This window comes from Tamandua tetradactyla, chromosome 6 (assembly GCF_023851605.1).
Source record: "Tamandua tetradactyla isolate mTamTet1 chromosome 6, mTamTet1.pri, whole genome shotgun sequence".
NCBI lineage: Eukaryota > Metazoa > Chordata > Mammalia > Pilosa > Myrmecophagidae > Tamandua > Tamandua tetradactyla.
Genome location: NC_135332.1, coordinates 120,602,897 through 120,626,072, shown reverse-complemented (window position 1 = coordinate 120,626,072; position 23,176 = coordinate 120,602,897). Strand labels below are relative to the sequence as shown.

Below are 23,176 nucleotides of genomic sequence, written 5' to 3'. Positions count from 1 at the left end.
CTCTGAAGAAGCAGATAATATATGCAAATGCTTTAGTAGACATGTAAATGATTTGTATATACAATGGGAAGAATGAAAGGACAGCACTAATAATTTGGAATTTGTGAAATTTACCTTTTATTTGGTCAGGCAGTGACTGGAGGGGGATGAGTACAGGAAGGAGATCAACGAATAAAAGAACCTTAAAATTAGAAATATTACAGTCACAGTCAACACAGACCACACTCCTCTCCGGTTTTCATTTTGCCAGTAAATCAGCTTACTACAAATCTTCCTGGTGCAAAAGCTCTCAGCAGGTATCTGGCTGGCCCTGATTAAGCACCAATCACAATTCTTCCCCACACTTCAGTCACCTCAATGGGCAAGAGAACAGAAATTAATATTTACTGCAACCAGTCCTATCATCCTCGGGGACAATCGCATTCACTCCGTTTTTTCACCACAATCCGTAATGAACACCATTTCAAATACCATTTTGATGTTATCAGTCCTGGTGAGTTACCCATCTCTCAGCCGCTGTCTCAATCAACATCTCCCCTGGCCTAACAAATTATACACAAGTAATATCGATGAAAATTCTTCAATCTATTTTTTTTTTAGCTTTTTGTTTTCTTTTGTTTTAGTTTAGTTTGTATGTTTGTTGTTTGTTTAGTCGTTTACAGGCAGGCATCTTCTACCACAAACTCCTTTTTTTGAGAACATGATGCACTCTATAAAAGCCATATCAGTTTCTGGCAGCAGAGTAAAGTACCGGGAGAAAGTTGGTCATACATCGGTGAAAAAGTGTGTACCCTGTCTGTGGTGTGTGCCTGCAAATCTCAGCTACTGTAATAGCAGTTTGATTATAGTTTAAGCTTCTCTGAGTCCCTGCAGCTCTCTCAGTTTGCAGAATGACGGCACTGTACACAACAGTTGAGTGATTTGAAACTTCAGTTTATTTTCAGCCTGTAACATAGGCTCTGTTTGTTTTTATGAAGCAGGTAATCAGCTTTCTTTCGAATCTTAAAATAGAAGGGACTCCTAACTTCAAGGCAAATAGCCCCTTAATTTAAAAATGTCAACACTTTCACCTGTCCTGATGATTTCTGAAACAAGGAAAGCTGACAGTGTTATATTATATTGGATATTATAGCCCGTGTGATAGACATGCAACATCTCACTCCCAACTGATGCTCCTCCCAGCCCATGATCTACTGCGTAGCCTTCATAGGGGTAGAGAGCTTAGGAAAAAACAAAACTCTGGGCTCAATAATATTACTGAGCATTTTCAAAATTCCATTTTAAAAGTTCTTAGAGAAGAAAGACATCATTGAAGGTCACTGGCATATTAAGTATGAAGAATGGCTTAATACTCTCTTTACTGTAATCAAATCTAATCTTGTCAGCTAAACCAGAGAGGAAGTGATCGGTTTAGAATACATCAAAAGATCTGCATAGATTGAAAATGAAATTAAAATTCATTTTGGTATCTGAGATGGTTAAAATGACATTCTAATTGCTCACGAATCAAACATCACAAAGCTTAGTGTGTAATTTTAATCATTGATGAGCTCCAGGTTAATTATCCTCGTGGCATGCACGCAGCTTTAAAGCCCTCTGAAATAATCTGATAACCATAAGCATGAAAACCTCATAATTTTCTAATTAGTTCGCAAACATTAATGTTTACCTTTGCATTTAACAATTCTGCACAAACAACATGTACATACTGAAGGCAACCAAGGTGCCTAAATTACAATCCTCTCCTGGACAGAAGGAGATGAAAAAGGCAGAAAGAGCATGATATGGAAGCGAGGTGGTAAATACTACTGGATTAATGAACTGAGATTAAAATGTCAAGTTCCAGAACCCAGGGCGGTTCTCCCTACCCTCAGGATAAGATATCTTATCAGGCATGATGCATTTATCTGAAAGGGGAGAGAAGATTCCCCTTAATTATGAAGAATGAAAAGAACTTCCAAGTATTTTACAGATTTTTATTCCAAGCAAATATTTATCTGAATTCTGATTTACCTCTACACCTATAACAGTTCTCAGTCTACAAAAAATACTTGTGATAATTATTATGCACATGCTGAATGCGCCCTCAAATGAGTTGTGTGTAATGTGCATTTAAACATTTTGGGGGAATGGACTCTGAAATGTATCATCTCAATATTTCCCTATAGAAAGTAAATCATATCATTTCTTCCTTTTCCTTTAATGGAACCAGAAGTAACTTTCAAAAATATATCAGATCATTACTGCTATGTGAAAAAAAATTATGAAAACTGCATTAAAGAATCAATCACAAAAAAGAAAAAAGAGTCAGTCACAGGTCCAAACCATGTGCTAGGATATATTTTGTTATAATCCTCACATATAATTTTACTCAAAATAGCTTATCAATTTCTTCTTAATAAGTTGAACATTAGTCAGAAACTGAGCCAAATGCATATTTCCTACATGATCAAATTTATACTTAATTCCAAAATCAACAATAACATAACTATCAGAATTGATATACCTTGTCATATAATACCAGATTTAAAAAAATTTTATACTGCAGTTACTTCCTATAAACAAAGCAATGTTTGACAGCATATTTTGATGGAATCATTTTAGTTTGTGCAGCTAAAAAGTTATTTAGATCGGTACATACAGTGACACTGAATATGATGCTAAGTGATTTCACTGCCATCGATGTCAAGTGAGATCTTTCTTTTATCAGTGACCCATTTAGGCAACTAGACTAAAGTTCTAAAAGTCCCAGTAAAAAGACCACAAAGACTAGACTACCATTTTGCTTAAACCATGCAATTAATTCCAAAATGACTACATTACAAGTTAACTCTCTATAAAGTGGCTTCACCATTTAAGCTGGTTTCTGTTTAATCTCCATCAATTTCTAATCTTCGCTGTGAAACATTCTATTTTTTAAAAATCACTGAAGTCCTCAAGAAATCTCAAAGAGAAAATCTAATATATTTTTAATGCTAAATTCAGAGCAATACATACCTGCTGGTCTGCTTAGAGTATGTGTACACATTTTTTGGTATTCTCAGTAATTCACAAGATCAGTGACTTTGATCATGTAAATCCTTTTTTGGGACCTAATGGACAATACGCAGAAAAGAACTTATATTGCTCCTTCTGTTTTGCTTTCGTCCTGCAGTCACCGCTGCTTAAACTCTGCTCTGCTAAATGGCCAAACCTACCTACAAGGAGCCTGGCTAATGAAAGGGGGTGCTTTCTGAACAATAGAAGAATTCCTTTGCATTCAGAAAGCAGAGTTCCCATTAGAACGCAAAATCAGAGAGGCCAGTTTTACCTCTGTTTTAATTGAGATTGTCCCAGCCCTCCTCTATGGTCTAGTGAGACAGTGTTTGTGAAATGATTAAAAAGAACGTGATCTGATCAAGAGGACAGAATAATGGGAAAGGAATGCTAAGTTAGTCACTCTGCTAAGTGCTGGGAAAGAAGACCAGTGTGCTCCTTAGCCTATTGTTTTTATTCTCATTGGCCCTTTTACTCATATCATAACACTTTGAGTCTCTATTTATTCCATTTTAAATGAGCTAAAAGTTGCCCGCTTACAAGAGAACTGGGTAACAAGTTACATATCTTAAATAAAAAAAAAAAAGAATAGAAAATAAACCAAAATCCTTGAATTATATCAAGTTTCCAAAAGGTCATCACTGTCTCTGCTGTGGCCTTTTCCCCATTCCAAATCCTCTATCAATATGTCATAGTGAGTTAGGCAAAGACAAAAGAGAGGCTCAGTGTGAAAACGGCACATATATCTAATCCTGACAAAGCAATGAATAGACCTTCACAAGTATAATTATACTTGTTTATTTGTTGCCACGTACAGAGGACTGATGAAAAAAATCCATCAAAGTGGTATTATGCAGACACCAAGAGCTTCTTTTCTTTGGATGCTAAAGCCACATTGAGGCTTAAATTCCTTATTGTTAAATTCAGAAGAAAGAAAGAAAAAAAAAGATTCTGGCTGGACTTTTTTTTTTTGTGCATCAGTTGCTGACAGATCTTTTGTGTACAATGTTGTATTAGCTCACAGTGCTACCTCATTTTTACCCATGCTGGAATTCATAATTACAAACTACTGTACAGAAGCTTTTACAAGGGTGTGGCATGCTGACCAAGAGAAAACAGTAGGGAAATTGCTCTTTTCTCACAGTCTCTCTTTTGATATATGAAAACATAGGTAAAGCACCTGTGTGGAAGCACCAGTTACATCAGAATACATCTTTGATCTCAGGCTTCTAAGTTGCTGTAGAGGTTTTCTTTAAGTCATCTTTCTCTGCATTTGCTCATTTTGGTACATATTCAGTATTTCATCAAAGATTGCATAACTTTTTTTTCCCATTGTGATATTAAAAGTTTTAGCAAGCAGGAAGGCAAACACAAGTATGTCAAAAGATTGAAAATATTAAGTAAAAAGTTCCACATCCATCTATTAAGGAGCCATCATGTTCCAATAGACACTAAATGAAACAACCTAACCAAAGTGCATTTTTAGAGGTGGAGGTGGGGAAGAAACCTGCTTGTTTTTTTGCAGGATAGAAATATATCAAAGTAAAAGCAATCTGCATAGTTAATGTTTGTGAGCTTTACAATTTAAAACAGAAAAGCTGTAATTTTTCTATGCTGGCAATCTGGAAACACTCTGGAGTTAATTACAGCTGATTCGGAGTGAACCACACAAACAAAGACCAGTCTATGTCCAGACAATTATACTGCATTAACCAGCTTAGAGCTTCCTGCTGATGTTTCAGGGCTCTTCTGTTACACCCTTCTACCTTCCCAGCACGAGAGAAAATGCTTCTGCAAGAAGGAATTAATGAAGAGAGCTGCAAAAGAATGTGTGACGACCTCTACTGACACGGCAAAAACTTTCTACCCATGTCACGACAAAGGGGAGAAGGTAATTAAGTTTGAATAGAAGGATGTAACCAAATATATTAAGCATTTTAAACAACCAAATTTTTAAAAGTTCACAAAGACAAACCTCAGTGTGCTAGTCAATTAGGGCATTTTCCTCTAATTTTTCTCATTAAAATCTAAACTAACTATTCAATGCAGATCAGTTTCCTTCTCTATCAAAATGTTCCTTCTGATTGACGCCTCATCTACATCTACCTCTCTTGTTCCTTTTTTCTCTTTATCTTCTCCCACCCCCATTTTTTCTCCTTCTCTCCCACATCTCTAAACGCACAGGGACTTTATATGACTGATGTATTTATTTAAATATATGTGTTGGAGAACTGGAGAAGTAAAATACACTTTATCAATGAGTCTAGTAGTTCTTAATTTGTTTAGTGGTTGTGAGAAATAGGAATTTTTTTTACAGTTTTCTTCACAACTTTAACCAAACTCCAACTGCTTTCCTTAGAGAAGAATCAATAATCTCTCCTTAACCAAATTATACTATTATATGACTCATTTTACTTATTTGCTTCAGAAAATTTCATAATCAGTGTGCAAGATGGACCCATTACTTCAGCTCTCCTCTGAAAACAAACTTTGGTACTTTCAACCAATCTATTTGATTTCTAGTTTTCTTATTCATTCTAATTGAAAATGAATAGTTTGCATTGGTGTGAAACAAGGACACGAACTGTAATTATGTTCAGTGCCTTTTTCTGATTCTCTCTTTGATACTGTTTTGCTAGTATTCCAGCTGACATCGGGGTTTTGTAGTGATTACTTCATTAAAGGGTAAGGATGTCCTAATCAGCTAAAGTATTACTAGAAAGCCATTGTTTGCCAATACTGTGAGAATATACTGACTTTTTTTCCTTTGCTTTCTTTATAGAAAAAAAGGTACCTCAATGTCAGTGACACAGCCATACTTAAGTATTAATCACCTTCCCTTTCTCTAATCTCTGCAAAAGTAGGATTAGAGTTAAATAATGACTATGAGACCTTTTTTATGTTTTTCCTAAATAAATAATATTAATCTATAAATTAATCAAGTATTGTAGTAATACATATGTGTATATACATGCACAAGTATGCATACCTTGGAAAATTATATATATATATATATACAAAGGCACACACATACTCTTAGAAAACACTAAAAAGTTGTGTAAATTATGCTTATTTTTAAAAGCATCTCAATAATGGACAGAACATTTGCTTTTCTCAGCCCATATACACATATGACTCCTACCACGTTTAAAAGTTCAAGTAAATAACACTTCCAAATATAAAGCTTAAAAATGGAACCCTTTAGTTTTCCTTGGAAAATGCAGTGTGCTGTCTCAATCCCCATTTTTGGAAATTTTATAAATTCCAAAACTTATCATATGTTGGAGATTTTGGAAGTTTTATTTTGGAAATGTATAAGCATTTTTCATGTTTATATTTCTAGTCTCTCAAATGTAACTGATTAATCATTCTGACATACATACAATCTAAGTTGTGCTTATTTCATAATGCTTTTGTTACACAAATACATTTAAAAAGTTCATCATAATTGGTATTATGAAGGTGTCCTATAACCGTAGAACATTTGGCTTCAAAAAGATATGAACCAGGCTACTGAAAAGTATTGCACGTAGATATTTATCTCATAAACAACGCTTAGACTATATATTGTAACATACACTTATATTTTTCTTCCTCTGCCCATTCATATACAAAATACATTATTGAACTGCCGATAAAGTGAATATTTGAAAGAGAAAATAATCATGTAGTTATTTGTAGTTCATGATTTCCACCAAACTGATCTCATTACCAATACAACAATAAGCGTCATCGTATAACCACATTTTAATTTTTTTAAAAAATAACATTCCTTGCAAGCTATACCTACCACAATTATCTTCATAAAACTAATCACAGGTCATGTATTCCAGCAAACATTCCTATTCCCTGAGCTATGAGTCCAGTGATTTCAAAGAGTTTTAATGAAGACAGTTATGGGCATAATGTTAAAAACCACTACCAAGTGTCTCTTACCACACAATACTCTTAGAGTCTACCAAATACAAGCCTCTTTTTATGTCCCATGTAAATCATTTAATATTATAAACCACATTAGAACTAACATAATAGAGAACGTAAATGGAATGCCAAGTTTTTTTTCTGGATGAAATATCGGCAAATTTAGGTTTGATCGCTAAGATTAGTCAGTTATTTCATTTGTTATGAAAAGCCTTTTGTTTGGGGTTTGTTGTTGTTTAGTTGTTTTTTCTTGGGGGAAGGGGCAGCAAGTTAATTTGACTGCTATCCACAAGTGAAGTGAGCAATGCGGTAATTAACTTTTGTGCTTTAAATGTACGAACTTTAATTAGATTTCATTATAAACAAACAAACGTCAACCATAATTATAAGCTCCTTGGTTTACCCACATATTATCCCTTTTCAAACAAACTTGATGTCAGACAAATTAAAATCAAGCAGCCAGCAATTTTAAGTTGAATTTTACATGATCTGCCGGTAACCTGATTACTTTAACTTCAATATCATTACAGGAAAAGTATTTCAGGAAAAATAATTACAAGAATTCCAACAGGAGACAAGCTTAATTGTATTGATTCAAAAGATGCATGTTCAGAGGAACCATGTTGAAGGAATAATGTTATCTCCAATCTAGAGTTTCTATTAAAATGAAATTGTCCAACATGAAAAAGGCAATTTAAGATTAGTGTCTGTAGAACTAGAGCTACTAAACTAACTAAATAATTATCTGGGCCCAATTATCTTATACTTTAAGTCGCAAAATATCAGTGAGGAACAACTTCAAGGCATGAAGGTTTGCAGGTTTATTTACTGACTGGTGTATCTATTAGGACCGAGAACAAGTGGAGCTGTCAGGACATAATGAAGGTAAATGATTAGTTAGCACCAAGCCTGAACTCTTCTTCAATGCAATAAGAGTTAATTAAAGTTTACCACCAAACATCAACCAAAGCAGGATGTTGATCAGGTTTCAGCATTAAGTGCAAACAGACAATAGTTGGCAGCAATTAGTGAAGCTATCAAATGACATGCAATGATAATTATACATTTAAAACAGCTAAAGAGCTGGGGGGAGAAACTAATCAGCCTCTTTGATGACAAATACTCAAAGGGCAGGAAACAGGTATCAGATTATTTCACTTTAACACTGTGAATCAATAGATTTAAATAAGAAAGCTTGCATGGTTACATTATCTGAAAGAGAACTGTTCATTGGACCCAAAATGAAATAAATCTGTTAGTCTTGGTCTATCAAAGATAAGAACTGTAGTTAAAGAAAGTAAGTTAACTTTCCAATTAAAGCTTCAGAATGAAGCCTAGGTAAAGAAAGTTTAGCTTCTTGGTTTTATGTAAGCTCAACAATGCAACAAGTATTTCAATATAGCTATTGTTATTTAAATGAAGTATTAACTTCCACGCTACTGTACTGCCAGCTGTATTCTATGCCTAAATGTTATCTTTTTGTACCCAAACACTATCTCCCTACAAAATGTCCAGACATTTAAGATCAAAATTCTTTTAGTACACATAAATTTAAAACAAAAGTCACTTATACATATTAGTGTAATTGCATACGTTACGCAGGTCTTCCCTTGACACCATTCAATCCTACTGACTTGAATCTTGTTGAAATCAAGGAACCTGCATATACAGTCCATCCTTAAGACAATTTTAATATCACCTCTTTCTTTTCTATAGTTTCTAGCCAGCCTACTAGAGCAGATTTCCAGAGATGTGCCTATCCCCATGACCTCTTTACCTCCCCATTTTCCCAACTAATTCTGTTATGCTAAGGATTTGTATACAGTGTTGGCTAATCCCAATATTTCTCTGGAGCTAAATCTAAGCCATGGCCGGCTCCCAGCACAAAAATATCTCCCTCCAAAAGCCCTTTCGTCCCCTTCAGCCCTCACATCCTCATTGGTCCTGACATTTTCACTTCAGCCATGACAAATGAGCTGATGGCTCCTATGTGATTGCACCAGAGGATAGCTTTATCTAAAGATATATCGACTCTCGTCGCCACTCCCTAGTATGGCACTTATGGGTTAATGTGCTGTGGAAATTTGAGGATTTTTTTTTTTTTGTAAATATCTATACCTCAAGTAGTAAGAGACCAACTTCACCAAAAGGAGAAAAGGGAAGGCAGAGTGGGCAGTCTCAGGCTAAAAAATAATAAGAAGAAGAAGACTAGCATTAACTAAATGTTTCTCTGGGGATTTAAGTAACTCTATTCAACCTCTGCCACAGTGCCACAGTACAGACAGCCAGCTAACTCTCTCTTAAAGGTCCTTTCCCCTCAACATGGATATCTGGAGCAGAGTGTAATTTTTGTAAAGTGGAACAACTAAAGCTTCTCAGATAAACATGGATAAACAACTGGCAAGCCCATTTCTTTGTTTCTGTCACATGCAGTACACATTTTACTCCTGAAACCTTAATTTCCTGTGTTATTAAATCTCTCTAAATTCATTTCAGTGTAAGAAAGATTGTCAAAATAATTGTATGCCTAGAGCATTGTCTTCTTCAATGAGAAGGAAGCCATATCTTTCCAACTGTTATTAAATATGCGACGCTTCAAACAATTTGAAAGGGGAGCCTTTCCATGTAGCATACATATCACAACCTTTAGGTTAAGTTAGAACCCAAGTTCCAGCTACAGAGTACTTGTTATATACGCCATGGGGTTTACAGAGAAGACACTTGTGGTAACCTCTGCTGGCAATGCATCTGAGGACATGCAGCCAATCAGAGTCAACTATAGCATAACAGACCTCTGGAAAGGAGGTCAGGCTTTGAGGTAAAGTGCTATTCACTCTTGGACCATGCAAGGAGCTCTTTATTCCCTTTCTTACTGGCATCAGTCCCCCTTACTAGAGCAAGAACAAAGCCAAGTGCTTGTGTGAGGTTTATGAATAAATCAGAGGTGAGCCACTTTAAGTGCTGCCCACGATTTCCCTGTTGACAGTGAGCGCTTAAACAGGCTCCTATGGCCAGCTACTCTGGCACCACATAATGATTCCTAATCTGCACCCCGCTTCGTTTCAAGAAACAAATGACCTCCCCCGTTTTGCTTGCAAGTTTTCACCTTCTTGACTACTCTTTTCCTATCTCTGATAGCTTAGCTTTACAATCCCTACTGCTATCAGGGAAACCCTTTACTGTGAAAAATTCCACACACAGAATTCTTCGGTGTAACAGAAATCATTCTCATATTAATATTATAAAACATTTGGATATGAGGGGAGCTAAGCTAAGCCCCAGCTGAGGTAAAAACTGCTAAGTGGTTCACTGAAGGGGACACACACACACAACACATGCTGCATCTCTTCAGCTGTGCCCTGGAGTTACATGTCGTTTCCCAGGAGTTTCTATGAACTTCAGTTTCCTTATTGGTTAAATAAGGGAATTGTGCTATATCCCTTCCAACTGCAACAATCTATGGTTCTAATATAAAAACCCATTTAGATTGCATTGGAAAGTAGTTTTCTCTGTGGAATTTGCCAAGACAGACCCAGCTGCTTTTAACAGTGGGATATTTATTTTCAATATCTAGATTTCAAGAGGAGGAAGAGATTCCAATAAGACAGTAAACTGAAGTTTTTCTATTTATATTTTAATTACTATCATTCATTTATTCATTCATTCAACAAATATTTATCAAGCACCAAGGATGTGCCAACAATGCATCTGCCACTGTGGATACAACAATTTGACAGACATGAATGCTGCCCTCATGGAGGCCACAATTTAACTGAGGAAACATTTAGCCAAGAATAATAGAAAATGCTAAGAGGCTAAACTGTTTTCTTTTGAGGAAATATATCATTACCATGATCAGTATTCATTAAATGATTGGTCCCAAAAAGATGTGCTTCAAATAAATTGCCAAGACCATCATATATGACCAAAATATAGGCCATACACACACACTTTCATCTTTAAGAAAAACTTTGACAAAGATTGTAAACAAACTTGCATCCTTCTTAAGCAAAAAAACCCTCAAAAACTGGAAAGGACAGTCCAAATGTTGTCTTATTTCCCCTTACAAGATAAGCAAAAAATGTAGTACATATATTTATGTGTGTTACAACTGGCAATTTTGAGATTAAAAAGAACAGAAAGAAAAACCATAATAGAAGTTGATTAAGATTTCTAAATGGTGGGAAGATTTGTATTTATAAATTTATTGACCTTATTGTGCATCTTATAAACTTTGTGGGTAACCCTTTGTTGATTAATACTTTATATGAAAGATAAATGATTGTGATCTCATCCAAAAGATAATCCAGGCAGAGATACATAACTTAGCTATAAAAGCCCCCAAGAGAATTTAAGGATTCCATAACATTTTGGATTATTAATACCTGGACTCTTTCTCTACATTGGTATAACTTTTGGGTCAGTAGAGAATCAGGTAACATTATCTATATTCCTTTCATGGCATATCAAAATATTATAAACCAAATAAATATAAAGGTGTTTCTATGACATCTAATCTGGTTTGGGGAAATCCTCTAATTCCAGGGCTTTCAAGCAGACTCGGGTAGCTTGAAGACTGAAATAATAATTGTGGTCTCGTCTATTACTGTATTGTTGCCCAGTCTGGAATCTAGAATTTACTATATAAATAGACCAATGTTTGAATTATTTAAACATGATACTGTCCAAATTTGCTTCTTAGAAAAATGAAGACCCTGAAATGCATTAGAACCAAACAAACCTGTGATGGTGGGCAGGCAGATAATGAGATGGCGACCTATCATCTATCCTCCTGGATGTCATCTCAGTGTCCATCAGTGAGGAAATATGAGGCTCTTAGGCATAGCCTTCGCGTAATTCCTATTTCCTTCACATCTGGGGGCAGGGGGAAATTCCACTCTAAATATGTATGTATATTTGCTTTCTCAAATGCTCTTTAGTTCAGCATTATATTGAAATCAGCTATTAGAGTTAACAATTTTATAAAAAGTAAAAGAATGGAAACATATGGATTGTGTATTAGGTCCTGTCAAATTCACTTATTTTAATGTTCACAACAACACTGTAGTCTTATGTAAACTCCACAACAACCCTGAGATGCAGATGAGAAAACTGAGGTTCACCAAGATTAAGTAATTTGGATAAGGTCGCCCAGAGCAGGAATTTAACCCAGATGTTTGACTGATTTAATACGATTCCTATAAGGTTATTGGGTTTTCAAAAAATGTAGGTTTTTCAAATATCTGAAACCTAAGTTACAATAAAGAAAGTTATTTAAAAAAGAAAAAGGAATCTGAAGAAAGCAAAACCAAAGAATGTCTGGTCATAACTCAGCATCATTCTTTCTGAACACCATGCTGCCTCTAAAACGTCACAGCACTGTCTTCATTTATTTTCTTAACACAGAACAGAAACCTATTCTTGTTCACACCATGTTCATGATCATTAAGAATACATTTCAAGTGCCTGAGATCATCAGTATTTTTATGAGACAGACTCTTCTTGGCCATTCTGGGCACCTAGTCTAACCTCCTTACTACTACAAACATAAAAGTTTGCATGTGCAGTGACCAGGGGCAATTAGATTCAGCTTGGCTCCTTTGGGTGGCAGAGAACTCATCTCAGAAGAAGACAGTACCATTGTTAGATTAACACTGCACATTTTCCTTTTCTTCTCTTTACCATTTCTACCATCTTCATATGCATTCAGGCAACAAACCATTTTCTAAGCAGCCATTTTAGTTGAGTGACCATTAATTGGTCTAGAGTTGAGAGAGTTGAGTCCATATGCTGACATTTCCCTACCTTGCTGGGGTGATTCAACCAAAGTGTGTCCTGAATTCCCTATCCCATGTTTTAAAATGAGTTGGTTGAACTGAATGGCACTAAGGCAGTTCTGGGCTCTAACATTTCCAGTTGCCTTTCCATAGTACCTGCTCTTCTCTGTTGATATCTTGTTGGCCGATTCTTAGAAAATGGAACAAATATAATCTAGAGGGGAGAAATGTCACAGGCCACTCCTATGAACACATCTAAAGAGGGAACAGAGGCCCTGGCATGCATGGTTGTGTATGTGCCTGTTTACCCACTTCTACTGCTTCTGGTGAGGAATGCAAAGGAAGATGAAATGCAGTTGTATCTGATAGAACAAAAGAGATGTCTTATTCTCAATTCATTAGTGGGCTCAGGAAATTTTAAGTATTAATTGCATTATTCTTAAATATATGTTTTTTTGAAAAGTATACAGAACCATATTTTAGAGAATCCCCATTAGCAAAGATTTTTCAGATTTAGTGAAGGTAACTTGGGAAATATAACTCTAACAAAGATTAGGCTTCTGCAACCTATTCTTCCAATGAGGCAAATTTTAAGATTCTCCATAAACTTTCCCCTTACAAAGTTTTGTTTTGTTTTGTTTTGTTTAACAATACAACCAGGTGGCATACACCAGTCATATGTTTTTGTATTTTAACATTGTTAAAGCTATGGATTTTCCTTCTTCTTTACAGTGAAAGAAAAGAATTTTATGGACAGTTGTAAAATGCATATTTTAACCCAAAAGTCAATTTTCCCTGGTTACAATGATTTAGATCTGAGTAAATACTTGCAGAATGCTTTCCGTTTTTATAGCTAGAACACAGTGGAACCTATAAATTTTGTCTTTAGAGGTACGTGTTACAATGCTTACCATTCAGCAATTATCATGTGCGCCATGCTTTATTCCCTGCACAAACAAACATTAGAAATGATCTATCATATGAATGTATGTGAAGCCTTGATATGCAAGACAAAAACACATACCCAGGACTAGTCTTGGACCATCAGGGCACCATGACATATTAACTAAGTCCTAAGAGTCTGCCCAAATTCTTCATTTTTATTTGTCTACTTTTATAATCTCTAGGATGTTAAAGGGGCTAATTATATTACAGATAAGCTGCAGCCTAAAGGTGGCGTAGGCATCAAACCCATTTTTAAGCTGTGTGCATACATTGAAAAGTGCCCCAAATGGTAAATATTTTATTATACTCCTAGCCTTCTTAAAAGAGTAGGGGGATGAAGAGCAGCCATTCCTGGACTGAGGATTGTATGTCAAACATGAAACCAAATCAAACTTTCAAGACAACTTGTGAACCTCTGAAAGTAGAGAATTAACCGAACGTCCAATCCAGCAAGATCGCAAGGGGCAAGATCTTTGTGCACGAAAATAATGCCACTAAGCCCTCATTAAAAGACCATTTCGTCCCCAGCCATCAAAGTCTGTGAGTGCACTAAGATCTTGGTTATAGCATCAGGGATAACTAAAACAAGTGCCAAGAGAAATTGTGCACTTTTAGTTCTCACATGTGTCCATCTGTTCACATATAAACATATATTCTGCTTGCTGTCTGATTCCCTAAAATCTTGATATCAGAATACCCTGGGCTTTTGCCCATTTCCGAAGAATGCAGACATCACATAAGCTACCATTAACCCATGTATGATCCACTTCCATGGTGGCTGGAAAACTGCCAGTTACAACACATGGTGCTTGGTTAACAATGTCTTAAAATACAAATGAATTTATTTTTTAAATTAACACATTTTTCTTATGGAAATACCTTAATAAGCCCTTCTGCATGTAAAATAACAGCCTCCATGTGGATTTTTTTGTTCTTTTAAGACTTTTTTTCAAGTATATCATAAAGTTAACCATAAAAGTTTCTGAAACAATCCACAATTTCTTGACAAATTTTAAAAAGGACTCTAGTAAAGAATTTCAGTGACTATATAACAAAGATCAAACACTTTTGCTTTACAATATTCTGTACTCAAGAGGCAGCTCTTACATTTTTATTTATAAGAAAACACTTCTGATTTCCCAAGTTTCCATCTAACCATTTTAACAGTACCTCAGCAACTGAACCACTGGATTGATGAGGCACATGGAACTTCTACAATCTGACAACAATTAGATTAGTATCTGAAGGAATCTTTCAACCCTACTCGGTGGCAGTCTTCAAGGGATCCTTTGTGGGGACCTCAAACCGAAAAGAGTTTGTTTAAAATACATACATATAAATAATTATCCACACTGCATTGGACTTACATATGCACACAGGAACTAATTCCCACCTTAGAAAGTGTCTTCACAGTTGCGGTATTTTAACTGCCCTAATTGTTGTTGAAGAAACATCATTAAGAGCCTAGATCACATTGTCAACCGATAAGCAGTTACAGCTCTAACGAGTGACAAGGGAAAACCCTCCTGCACAAGTTTCCAAGAGTTAACATACAGTATTCAGACATTTTAAAAGACATCTCTAAAAGAAATACACGTCACACCTACAAAGCAACAAGAAGACGGTGTTAAGAACTTTATGAATTAAATCTAAAAGATAGCTCGATACCCTTGTCTACTCTTCCTTCCCAGTCACAAAGCCTGATAGGCCACTTAAAACACTTAACGTTGCCAAAAGTCAGAATACAAAACTCTTTCCCAAGTGAAGTGTTCCACCACCCGAGACAGCTATTTATAGCCCTCGGGATAAAAGCAAACCGTATATTCTATCACTAACTGAATTAAAATCCACCATATGTACTACTGGCCTCTTGTAAAATAACTGTTTTTGCCAGCAAAGTGCTGGGAATTGTTGATACCCAATAGTCAATATTTAACTAGCCTGGCATGTTTCTGAAACTCTTCTACGTACAAACCTGTTTATCATCCTGTAGCCGCACAGTTATCATACATGTTATTTCCCAATGAAGATGAAAATTCAGGCATCTTATAATGTGGCTGAAAGCTGAGCCCCTGCTTGTTTTCTCAACTCTTGGACAAACATAACTTTAGGGAGAGCACAGCATAGGCATAAAGAAAGAGGAGTCTGCATTTTCATCTTCCTTTCATCTTAGTCATTCAGTCAGCCATTCAGCACCCTATTCAACAGAGCTTTTCATTATGCAAAAAAAATGCTAATCCTTTTCCGATGCTTTCACACTTGTATAAACCCCCATTCCTTCAACTGAAAAGCAATTATATCAGTTTACCTTTCTGTCAAAAACAGGATTAATATTCCAATAACAGAATCTCCTTTCTTTTCCTATCTTTTTGCTTTAGGAAACTAGAGATTATTAATAGGGACATTTTTAGAACAAGAACACATTATTTTAAATATGATTATGTTAATCAATGGGTGAAAAGGGGAGAATAATAATAAGAAAAAGTCCTCCAGTTCCTGCAGAAACACTTTTCTTGTGACAAAACTGACCTTCCCTTTGCAGGCACCCAAAGAGAATGAGACTCACTCTGGTCTATTAATCAGAAACAAATTATGAAAGAATGTAGCTGGACTGGTTGACACTATTCCATCTTGGGAGACTCAGAAACAGCCTAGTAACCATGCCCTCTTCATGGGTAATGAACAGCCATGACAAATGGGGCAGAGAAACTACTTATTTGCATATGCAAATTCTCACACAGGGGAAACATGTACAAACAAGTGTCATTGTAAGGTGGATTAGGCAAACAGCACTTTCTTTTTAGGACATTCTGCAGCCCAGAACATTAGTCAGCACAATTAAACCAGTCTCCATGGAGACTAATGAAATTTCACCATGGTATGAGTTAAATTAGATAGCTAGTTATGTGTTTCCACAATCCAACTTGAAATCCATTATTGTTGTAGAACAATACAGCAATTGTGTCTAGCTGATCTTTGCCAGCTCAACAAGCTCCTGAGTTGACAATTTGCATATGTTAATATAATTAAGCACTAATTACATGAAACTTGTACATATTCACATGCACTTTCCCTGGGCGCTTTTCAGTTTGAACCTTGGCCAAGTCTTTAACCCTTACATTGGGCTTAGAGGGGGAAAAAACCTGCCTTGTGGGTACAGCCCCAAGGCAGACACAGAAAGACTCCTCATTTATAAACACAAAGCTTAACCTGCCTTCTCATATTTCTAGCAACAATGACAGAAAATATTTTGTGAAGGTGCTAGGAACGAGGGCTAAGGGAAAAGAGGAGGCGGGATGGAGGAGTATTTAAAGACACAGACTGGTATCTCCTCACAGAAAAGCAATAAAAGAAAGCATTTAACAAAAACATTAAGAAAGAATTTGCTCTCATTGACATTGTGGAACCGTGGGAGATGGAAATGGTTTGACAACTGCAAAAAATAGCAAGTAGAAAAGGGAAAAGGAGCCAGCAGCACCTAATGAGCTTTACATAAATATATACCGAGGCAATTAAGCAATGTTAATTACTATGACAGCAGTTAATTGAATATAATTAGATATTTTAAGCCACTGAATAAAGCATAGTTAAGATTAATTTTATTGAGATTAATTGTAAATAAGGATAGATTAACTCTGTGTTTTGACAGGCATAAAAAGTCCTTCTGCAAATTAAGCAGAAGCGTGGCCACCAGTCCAAAAATCATATATTATTTTAATGTCACACCTCAAAATCATCTCTTCAATAAACATGACTTTTCAAATCCAAACAGACAGGAATCTTGAAGAAAAACAAACAGCTTGCAGAGATTAAAGAGCCTTTTGTCCTTTTTCATGTGCATTTCTTTTAACAGACTAAATTAAGCGAGTCTGGTGTACGTTTTTTAGGAAGGAACATTTCACACTGAATGGAAAAAATGTTCTATCACATATGAAATTCATGCAGCTGTGCGGAACTTGGTCCAGATGGTTTAAGACTATAAAACCCCACCAAATGATAGACAGTGGGCCTTCCCAAGATTATGTGATAAAGTCACAACCTTATATTTTGATCCCCCAAATTTCTGCTTTGTATTATTTCCAATCAAGTCACATATTTTCTTTTATAATTGTGCTTCTCCCAGAGGTTAAAAAATACAGATTGCCCCTACTAAGTGCTAGGAAATAAAATGTGAAAAGATTGGGAGAAGGCTTCCTTTCACAGATAGCAGCTAAGTCATTCAGCCACAGAATGCAGTGAAAGCTAAGACAACAATGTATGCAGATGACAACACCTGATTATTACTCTCACAGGCAATAGTTTCTAAAAATGTTTCTCAGGAAAACATTGCTCACAATGAAAATCCCCTCCCCCCAAACACTTTCACACCAAACTAATTCATGCATACTCTGAGAAAATTAACACAGTCCTCAAGAATGCTGAACAAATCACTAATAAGAAAGGAGCTTCAATTGATTTTGAAATAAATCAATAAGTGATTAACATAATATTTTTAAAGCAGCAATGTATATATGCATATTACATAAACATATATATTATCTCTTCAATACCTTTTAGCTCTTAATCGAACAAGGGGTTTACACTATTGAGCCTGGCTCTACACTGTCCTACAACTTCTTTAGGATGCCTTTAGTCTCTTATGGCAAAAATCCTAAAATGGTCTGTGAAACAAGACTACGACAAGCCATTCTGCAGTGAAAGATTTTAAATCATCCAGCCTCTTCTAATAGACTTGAGACTTATTGAGGTAGAAACCATAAAAAATGAAGAAGGGAAATTTAATCCCTGAAATATTGATTTGCACATTAATATCATATAGGCAGAGGGCAATTTGGCTTCGTGGAAATGACACATTGTCGACCCTTGGTGAAGTCAGAGCCAATCTAACTGCTGAACATGTCTGAATCTCAAGAGTTATTAAGGGCTTCCCTTCTTGCCTTTATGACTTTTCTTCAGCCTACCAATGCAATCTTAAATGTATTATCTTTAAGAAATAATTGTAAAACCTCAGGGGTTTTCCAGTTAATGGAAGGGAGGCTAAACCACATCAGATTCTGAAATGCAACATTAAACCCTTGCAATCAACAAAACCACCTCAATTCTCATCCATCCAGTGCAGGATCTAATATTGTTATTAGAGATAATCAAATTTCATTGTGTAAATTTAGGCTCATGGTCAGAATGGAAGCAGTAAATTCTGCAATATTAAACAGTGATTTTCTCAGCCTCCCTTCTATTTTCCTTTGCTAGTACAGCATCTTTTAAAATAATCCAACTAGCTCAAAATTAATGAGCAGACTTGGGCTCATCTGCTAAAAACTGGAAAAGGTTACAAAGAGCTGTTCATGTTTGCTTCATTTTTAACTTCAAGTGGCAACTTTCACTTCACAGACCCAGAGCCCACTAACCCTGCCTAACCCCACAGTTGGTGCTATTGCTGTGACTTACACAGCTGGTTTACCTGACCTTCCTTTGTTCCTTGGATACATTTCACTTTTCCAGATTTATGGTATTTCCCCCATATTTCATTGACCCTATCTTCATTGCCATAAAAATGAAAACACTTGGATATATGCTTATTTTTTAATCCAAAAGTAACCTGCTATAAAATAAATACACAGTGAAGCTTTCTCCAGCTTCTGCCATAAATATCAAAACCATTTTTATAAAAAATAACTGTATAAACCTTATGATCCCCACACTGAAGCCAGGTGCAAGAGGTTAAAACAGCTGGCTAGTCATCTTTTATTTTTGTGTGCCTTCCTGCTGATTGAAACCGCAAACCTTGAAAACTATCAGATATTCCCTTAAGGATTTTTTTTTTAAAGAGGAAGGAAAAAAGAAAACCTTCCTTGTCTTTAATAAGCTCTTCAGTGGAGACGAAAAACTCCAAAACACAATCAGTCACAGAGGTAGTGAAATAATCCTGTATATTTCCTTTCTGTTTTATTTAAACCATCTTTTCCAACAACTTCTATGCACAATTGTTTTTATTCTTCAGTTAGAAAAGAGGAAAGAGAAAACAGAAAGAAAGAAAAAGTCTGAGCTTGCTCTGTCATTTTTGCCAGTAAATATAAAGTAAAACAAGTGTTGATGGCACCGAGAGTGTTACATACCCGGGCTGTGTTTTTGCATTGCTCTCAATGGAAGCGATCGATGCCCGTGTCACTGTCGCGTCCCAATCGCAGCCAAGTCTCAGCCTTAATCTAAGCAACACCCGAAAAGGCAGCGGCAGCCGCAGCCTCTCCCTCACTCTTCCATCCATCCACCCAACTAAAAATATAATACTACATATGAGCTTTAACCACTCCACGTTTATAGGGATCAAGCCACTGAAAATCCAGGAGAACACAATAAAAAAAAAAAAAAAAAAAAAAAAAAACCTCCTCTGTCTCTTGTCCCTCTCTCTCCTCTCTCCTCTCTCTCCTCTCTCTGTCTCTCCTTTTGCCATCTACATGATCCTTGATTAAACATGGAACAGAGTTAATAAAAAGGGGGGGGGAGGAGGACTCAAAGAGAGGAAATGCAACTGTCAGAAAACGGGACGGCCAGATTTCCTGGTGAACCTGCCTCTGTCTGAGTCAGTGTCAATCCACCATCTTCCGCCAGTGAACTTGTCTTTGGGTTTTTGTTTGTTTTTTTATTTTGGGGGGGGGTGTTGTTGTTGGTATGTGTGTATGTGTGCTTTTTGGGGGGAAGGGGGGAGGGGAAAAGGCAAGGTGGGAGCCGGAGTTGGGGGGGGATAGGGAGAAAGTGTGTGTGTGAGTGTGTGTTGAGTGTAAGTGTGTGTGTGTGTGTGTGTGTGTGTGTGTACAGGTCGGGGGTGGGGGGGAGATGTCCGTGTTTGTGATTTGAACCTTTGGTCCCTACAAGGAGTGAGTCTCACCGAACGGTAGCTAAAACCTCACCAGAACCGCGCGGAAGTGAGGCGTCGCGGTCAAAGGCGCCCACCGAAGCCTCGTCTCTGGGCCGGACCCCAGCCCCGGCAGCCGAAAGGAGCCCCCGGCCCGGATCACAGGTAACAAAAGAAATACAAACCAGAGCACTGTCTTCTGGAGGTGGGGGGCGGGGGCAGAGGAGGATGCAGGCAGGCTAGAGAACCCTCTGTAACTTGGGCATCGACAGAGAAACTTTATGTAATGCCATGAAAAATCTTATCCTTTCCCCCCCCCCAATTGAAAAGAGCAAAAAGACTAAAGGGGGGAGGGCAGAAGTAAAAGGAAGGCTGGACCCAGCGCCTTCCAGCTCCTCTTTTCATAGCCGCTCCCGGCCGGAAGGCGCACTTGATGCCCCGAGAAGAGAATAAGGTGAAGTTCATCTGTAGACATGGAATCCTTTTGGGAAGGGCGAGGAATGAGTCAGTTCTCACAGTCGCCCACAACCCTCCAATAGACACACACACACACACGCGCGCACAGACACACACAAACACACACAAGATACATCCCTTGCCCTTTGCCAAAATAACAACAACAATAATAATAATATAATAATAATAACAGTAATAACGGACAAGATTCCCGATCCGCTGCTCAGAGTCTTGAGCCCGAGCCGCAAGCTGCTGTGCTCTTGGCTAACGCCGACCCAGGCGCGAACGCGCCGCGAGCGAGCAGCCGCCGCCTCCCGGGTCCCTGGCCCCGCGGCCCGGCGATCCGCCTCCTAACGGACCTGCCTTCGTTCGCCGGCGCCGCGCCACCGAGAGCCGGACTCGGCGGTGCCCGCCACCACCGGTTCCGGCGGGAGGGTGACTACCTGCAGCCCCAGCTCCGGGGCTCGCCCCAGCCTCTTAGACCCCCTCCCCTCCCCGGCCCCGCGTGCGTGGACCCCCGGGCCTCGGCCAGCCCCGCGTACTAAGCGCCCTTCGGGGAACTTGAGAAGGGGAAGCTGGGGTGGGGGGTGGGGGGGGGCGGGAAGGAGCGGGGTAGGAGGAGGCAGAGAAATCAGGCTGAATGGGGTTGGGGGGAGGATAAAGCAGGCAGAGAGGGGCTCCAAGCCCCACCGACCAACGTCCAAACTTTCGAAGGATGGGTTCGGAGGAAGAGTCATCCTGACCCGGGCGCGGGGGCGCGGGCAGAGAGGGGGCGAGCGGGCCCCCTAGCAGCGTCCGCGCCGCTGCCGAGCTGACAGCTTCCCGGAGCCACGAGAATGCCTCAGGCTCGCGGTGGAGGCAGAACCCGAAAAGACAGGGAAAAAGAGAGAAAATTGCTCAGTCAAACGTGGAGGAGCCGCCACTTAATCCAAAAGTTAAATCCCGAAAAAACGCAGCCCCCCAAAGAAAGTGGAAAATGAGGTCCCTCGGTGCCCCCTCCCTCCCTCAGCGGAGCAAATCCTGGAGCCAAAAAAAGGGGGGAAAGAGATAGAAAAGGGGGGCAGAGCGGAAGAGATGGTCGGAATGAGGGGATGTGTGCGGGAGCGAGCGCGAGCGAGCGAGCTAGGGGCAGAGAGGGAGAGAGGCGGAGAGGGAGAGAGAGGGAGCGAAATATCAAAGATTGTGCAAGATCAGGCTGGAAAGATAATCGATACTCGACCTAAATTTAACACAAACTACTCAATAAAAGTTAAAGAAAAAACTTACTTTCCATTTCCCCTGCAGTTCCTACTCGATCTTCGCCTCTGTTTTGTTTTGCTTTTATTTTACTTACAGCTGATCACATCCAAGTAAAACGAGAGGGTTCATTAAAAAATATAAAAAAAATAAAAAAATAATCCTCGAACTTTATTGGGTGAAAATAAAAACGCTGGAGCAGAAAGTGGGGGGCATGGAGCGGTCCTCGGGGTCCGGGAGGAGTTAAAGCATGTGCCGACCGCGGTCTCGCTGTTTGGTTGTGAAGGGGTTGGGAAAAGGAGGAAAGGAAATGAAAATCCGATATGTCTTTATTCTGCTAATTATTATCGTTTTAGCCCTGTTTAAAAAAATGGCTGATTAAGTTGAGTGCGCATGTCTTTGTGTGTCTATTCCCGATATGCACTCTGGGAATGAGAGAGGAGAGAGAGGGAGAGGGAGAGGGAGAGGGGGGAGAGAGAGGTGTAATTAGTGAGGTGATCAACATTCCCCAGACTGCAAATGACGCGCAGCCCGGACTCGGCGCAGCCCGGGAGCTTCGCGGCTTCCACGGCTCCCAGCGCTGCGGCGGGAGCCCTAGACGCGGTGACCCGGGAGAGGGCAGGGAATGGGGACCTCCGAGGTTCGCACCCCACGCGCCCCCGCGCGCAACTCCTAAACTTCATTAGATACACAAACACGAGCGCGCGCGCGCGCACACACACACACACACATACACTCACTCACAAACACACATTGCAAGGAGGGGGAGAAAATAAAACTTAAATACCGCCAAAGCGGTGCCCTTTAACGCTGGAGATTTTTTTTTTTAATGAGGCAAAGTAATTATTATCCGACCAGAGATTTGTTTGCTAAGAAGGGTTAAGCAGAAATAGAAGTTAGAGTAATGAAGAGCTTTCCTCTGTCTAGTTTATCCTGCTAAGCCCTCGAACTC

The 23,176-nt window shown here is 38.4% G+C and overlaps 1 protein-coding gene and 1 long non-coding RNA gene across 9 annotated transcripts in view; one reads left to right on the top strand and one right to left on the bottom strand.

The window, feature by feature from the left end:
* Positions 1-22,624, bottom strand: part of ZFHX4 (zinc finger homeobox 4) — a 185,055-nt gene extending 162,431 nt beyond the window's left edge. For 3 of the 6 annotated variants that reach the window (XM_077167037.1, XM_077167042.1, XM_077167041.1), the window contains exon 1: positions 22,255-22,624. The gene's annotated coding sequence lies outside the window, so the exon portion shown is untranslated. Of the gene's footprint in view, positions 1-114; positions 1,098-19,795; positions 19,997-20,717; positions 21,113-22,254 lie in introns of those variants that run through there. The other 3 variants (XM_077167040.1, XM_077167038.1, XM_077167039.1) reach the window with 3 other exon arrangements.
* LOC143688756 (uncharacterized) overlaps positions 20,164-23,176 on the top strand; it is a 42,617-nt gene continuing 39,604 nt past the window's right edge. For all 3 annotated transcript variants that reach the window (XR_013178264.1, XR_013178262.1, XR_013178265.1), the window contains exons 1-2: positions 20,164-20,259; positions 20,553-20,697. This is a non-coding gene — a long non-coding RNA (uncharacterized LOC143688756). The remainder of the gene's footprint in view (positions 20,260-20,552; positions 20,698-23,176) is intronic.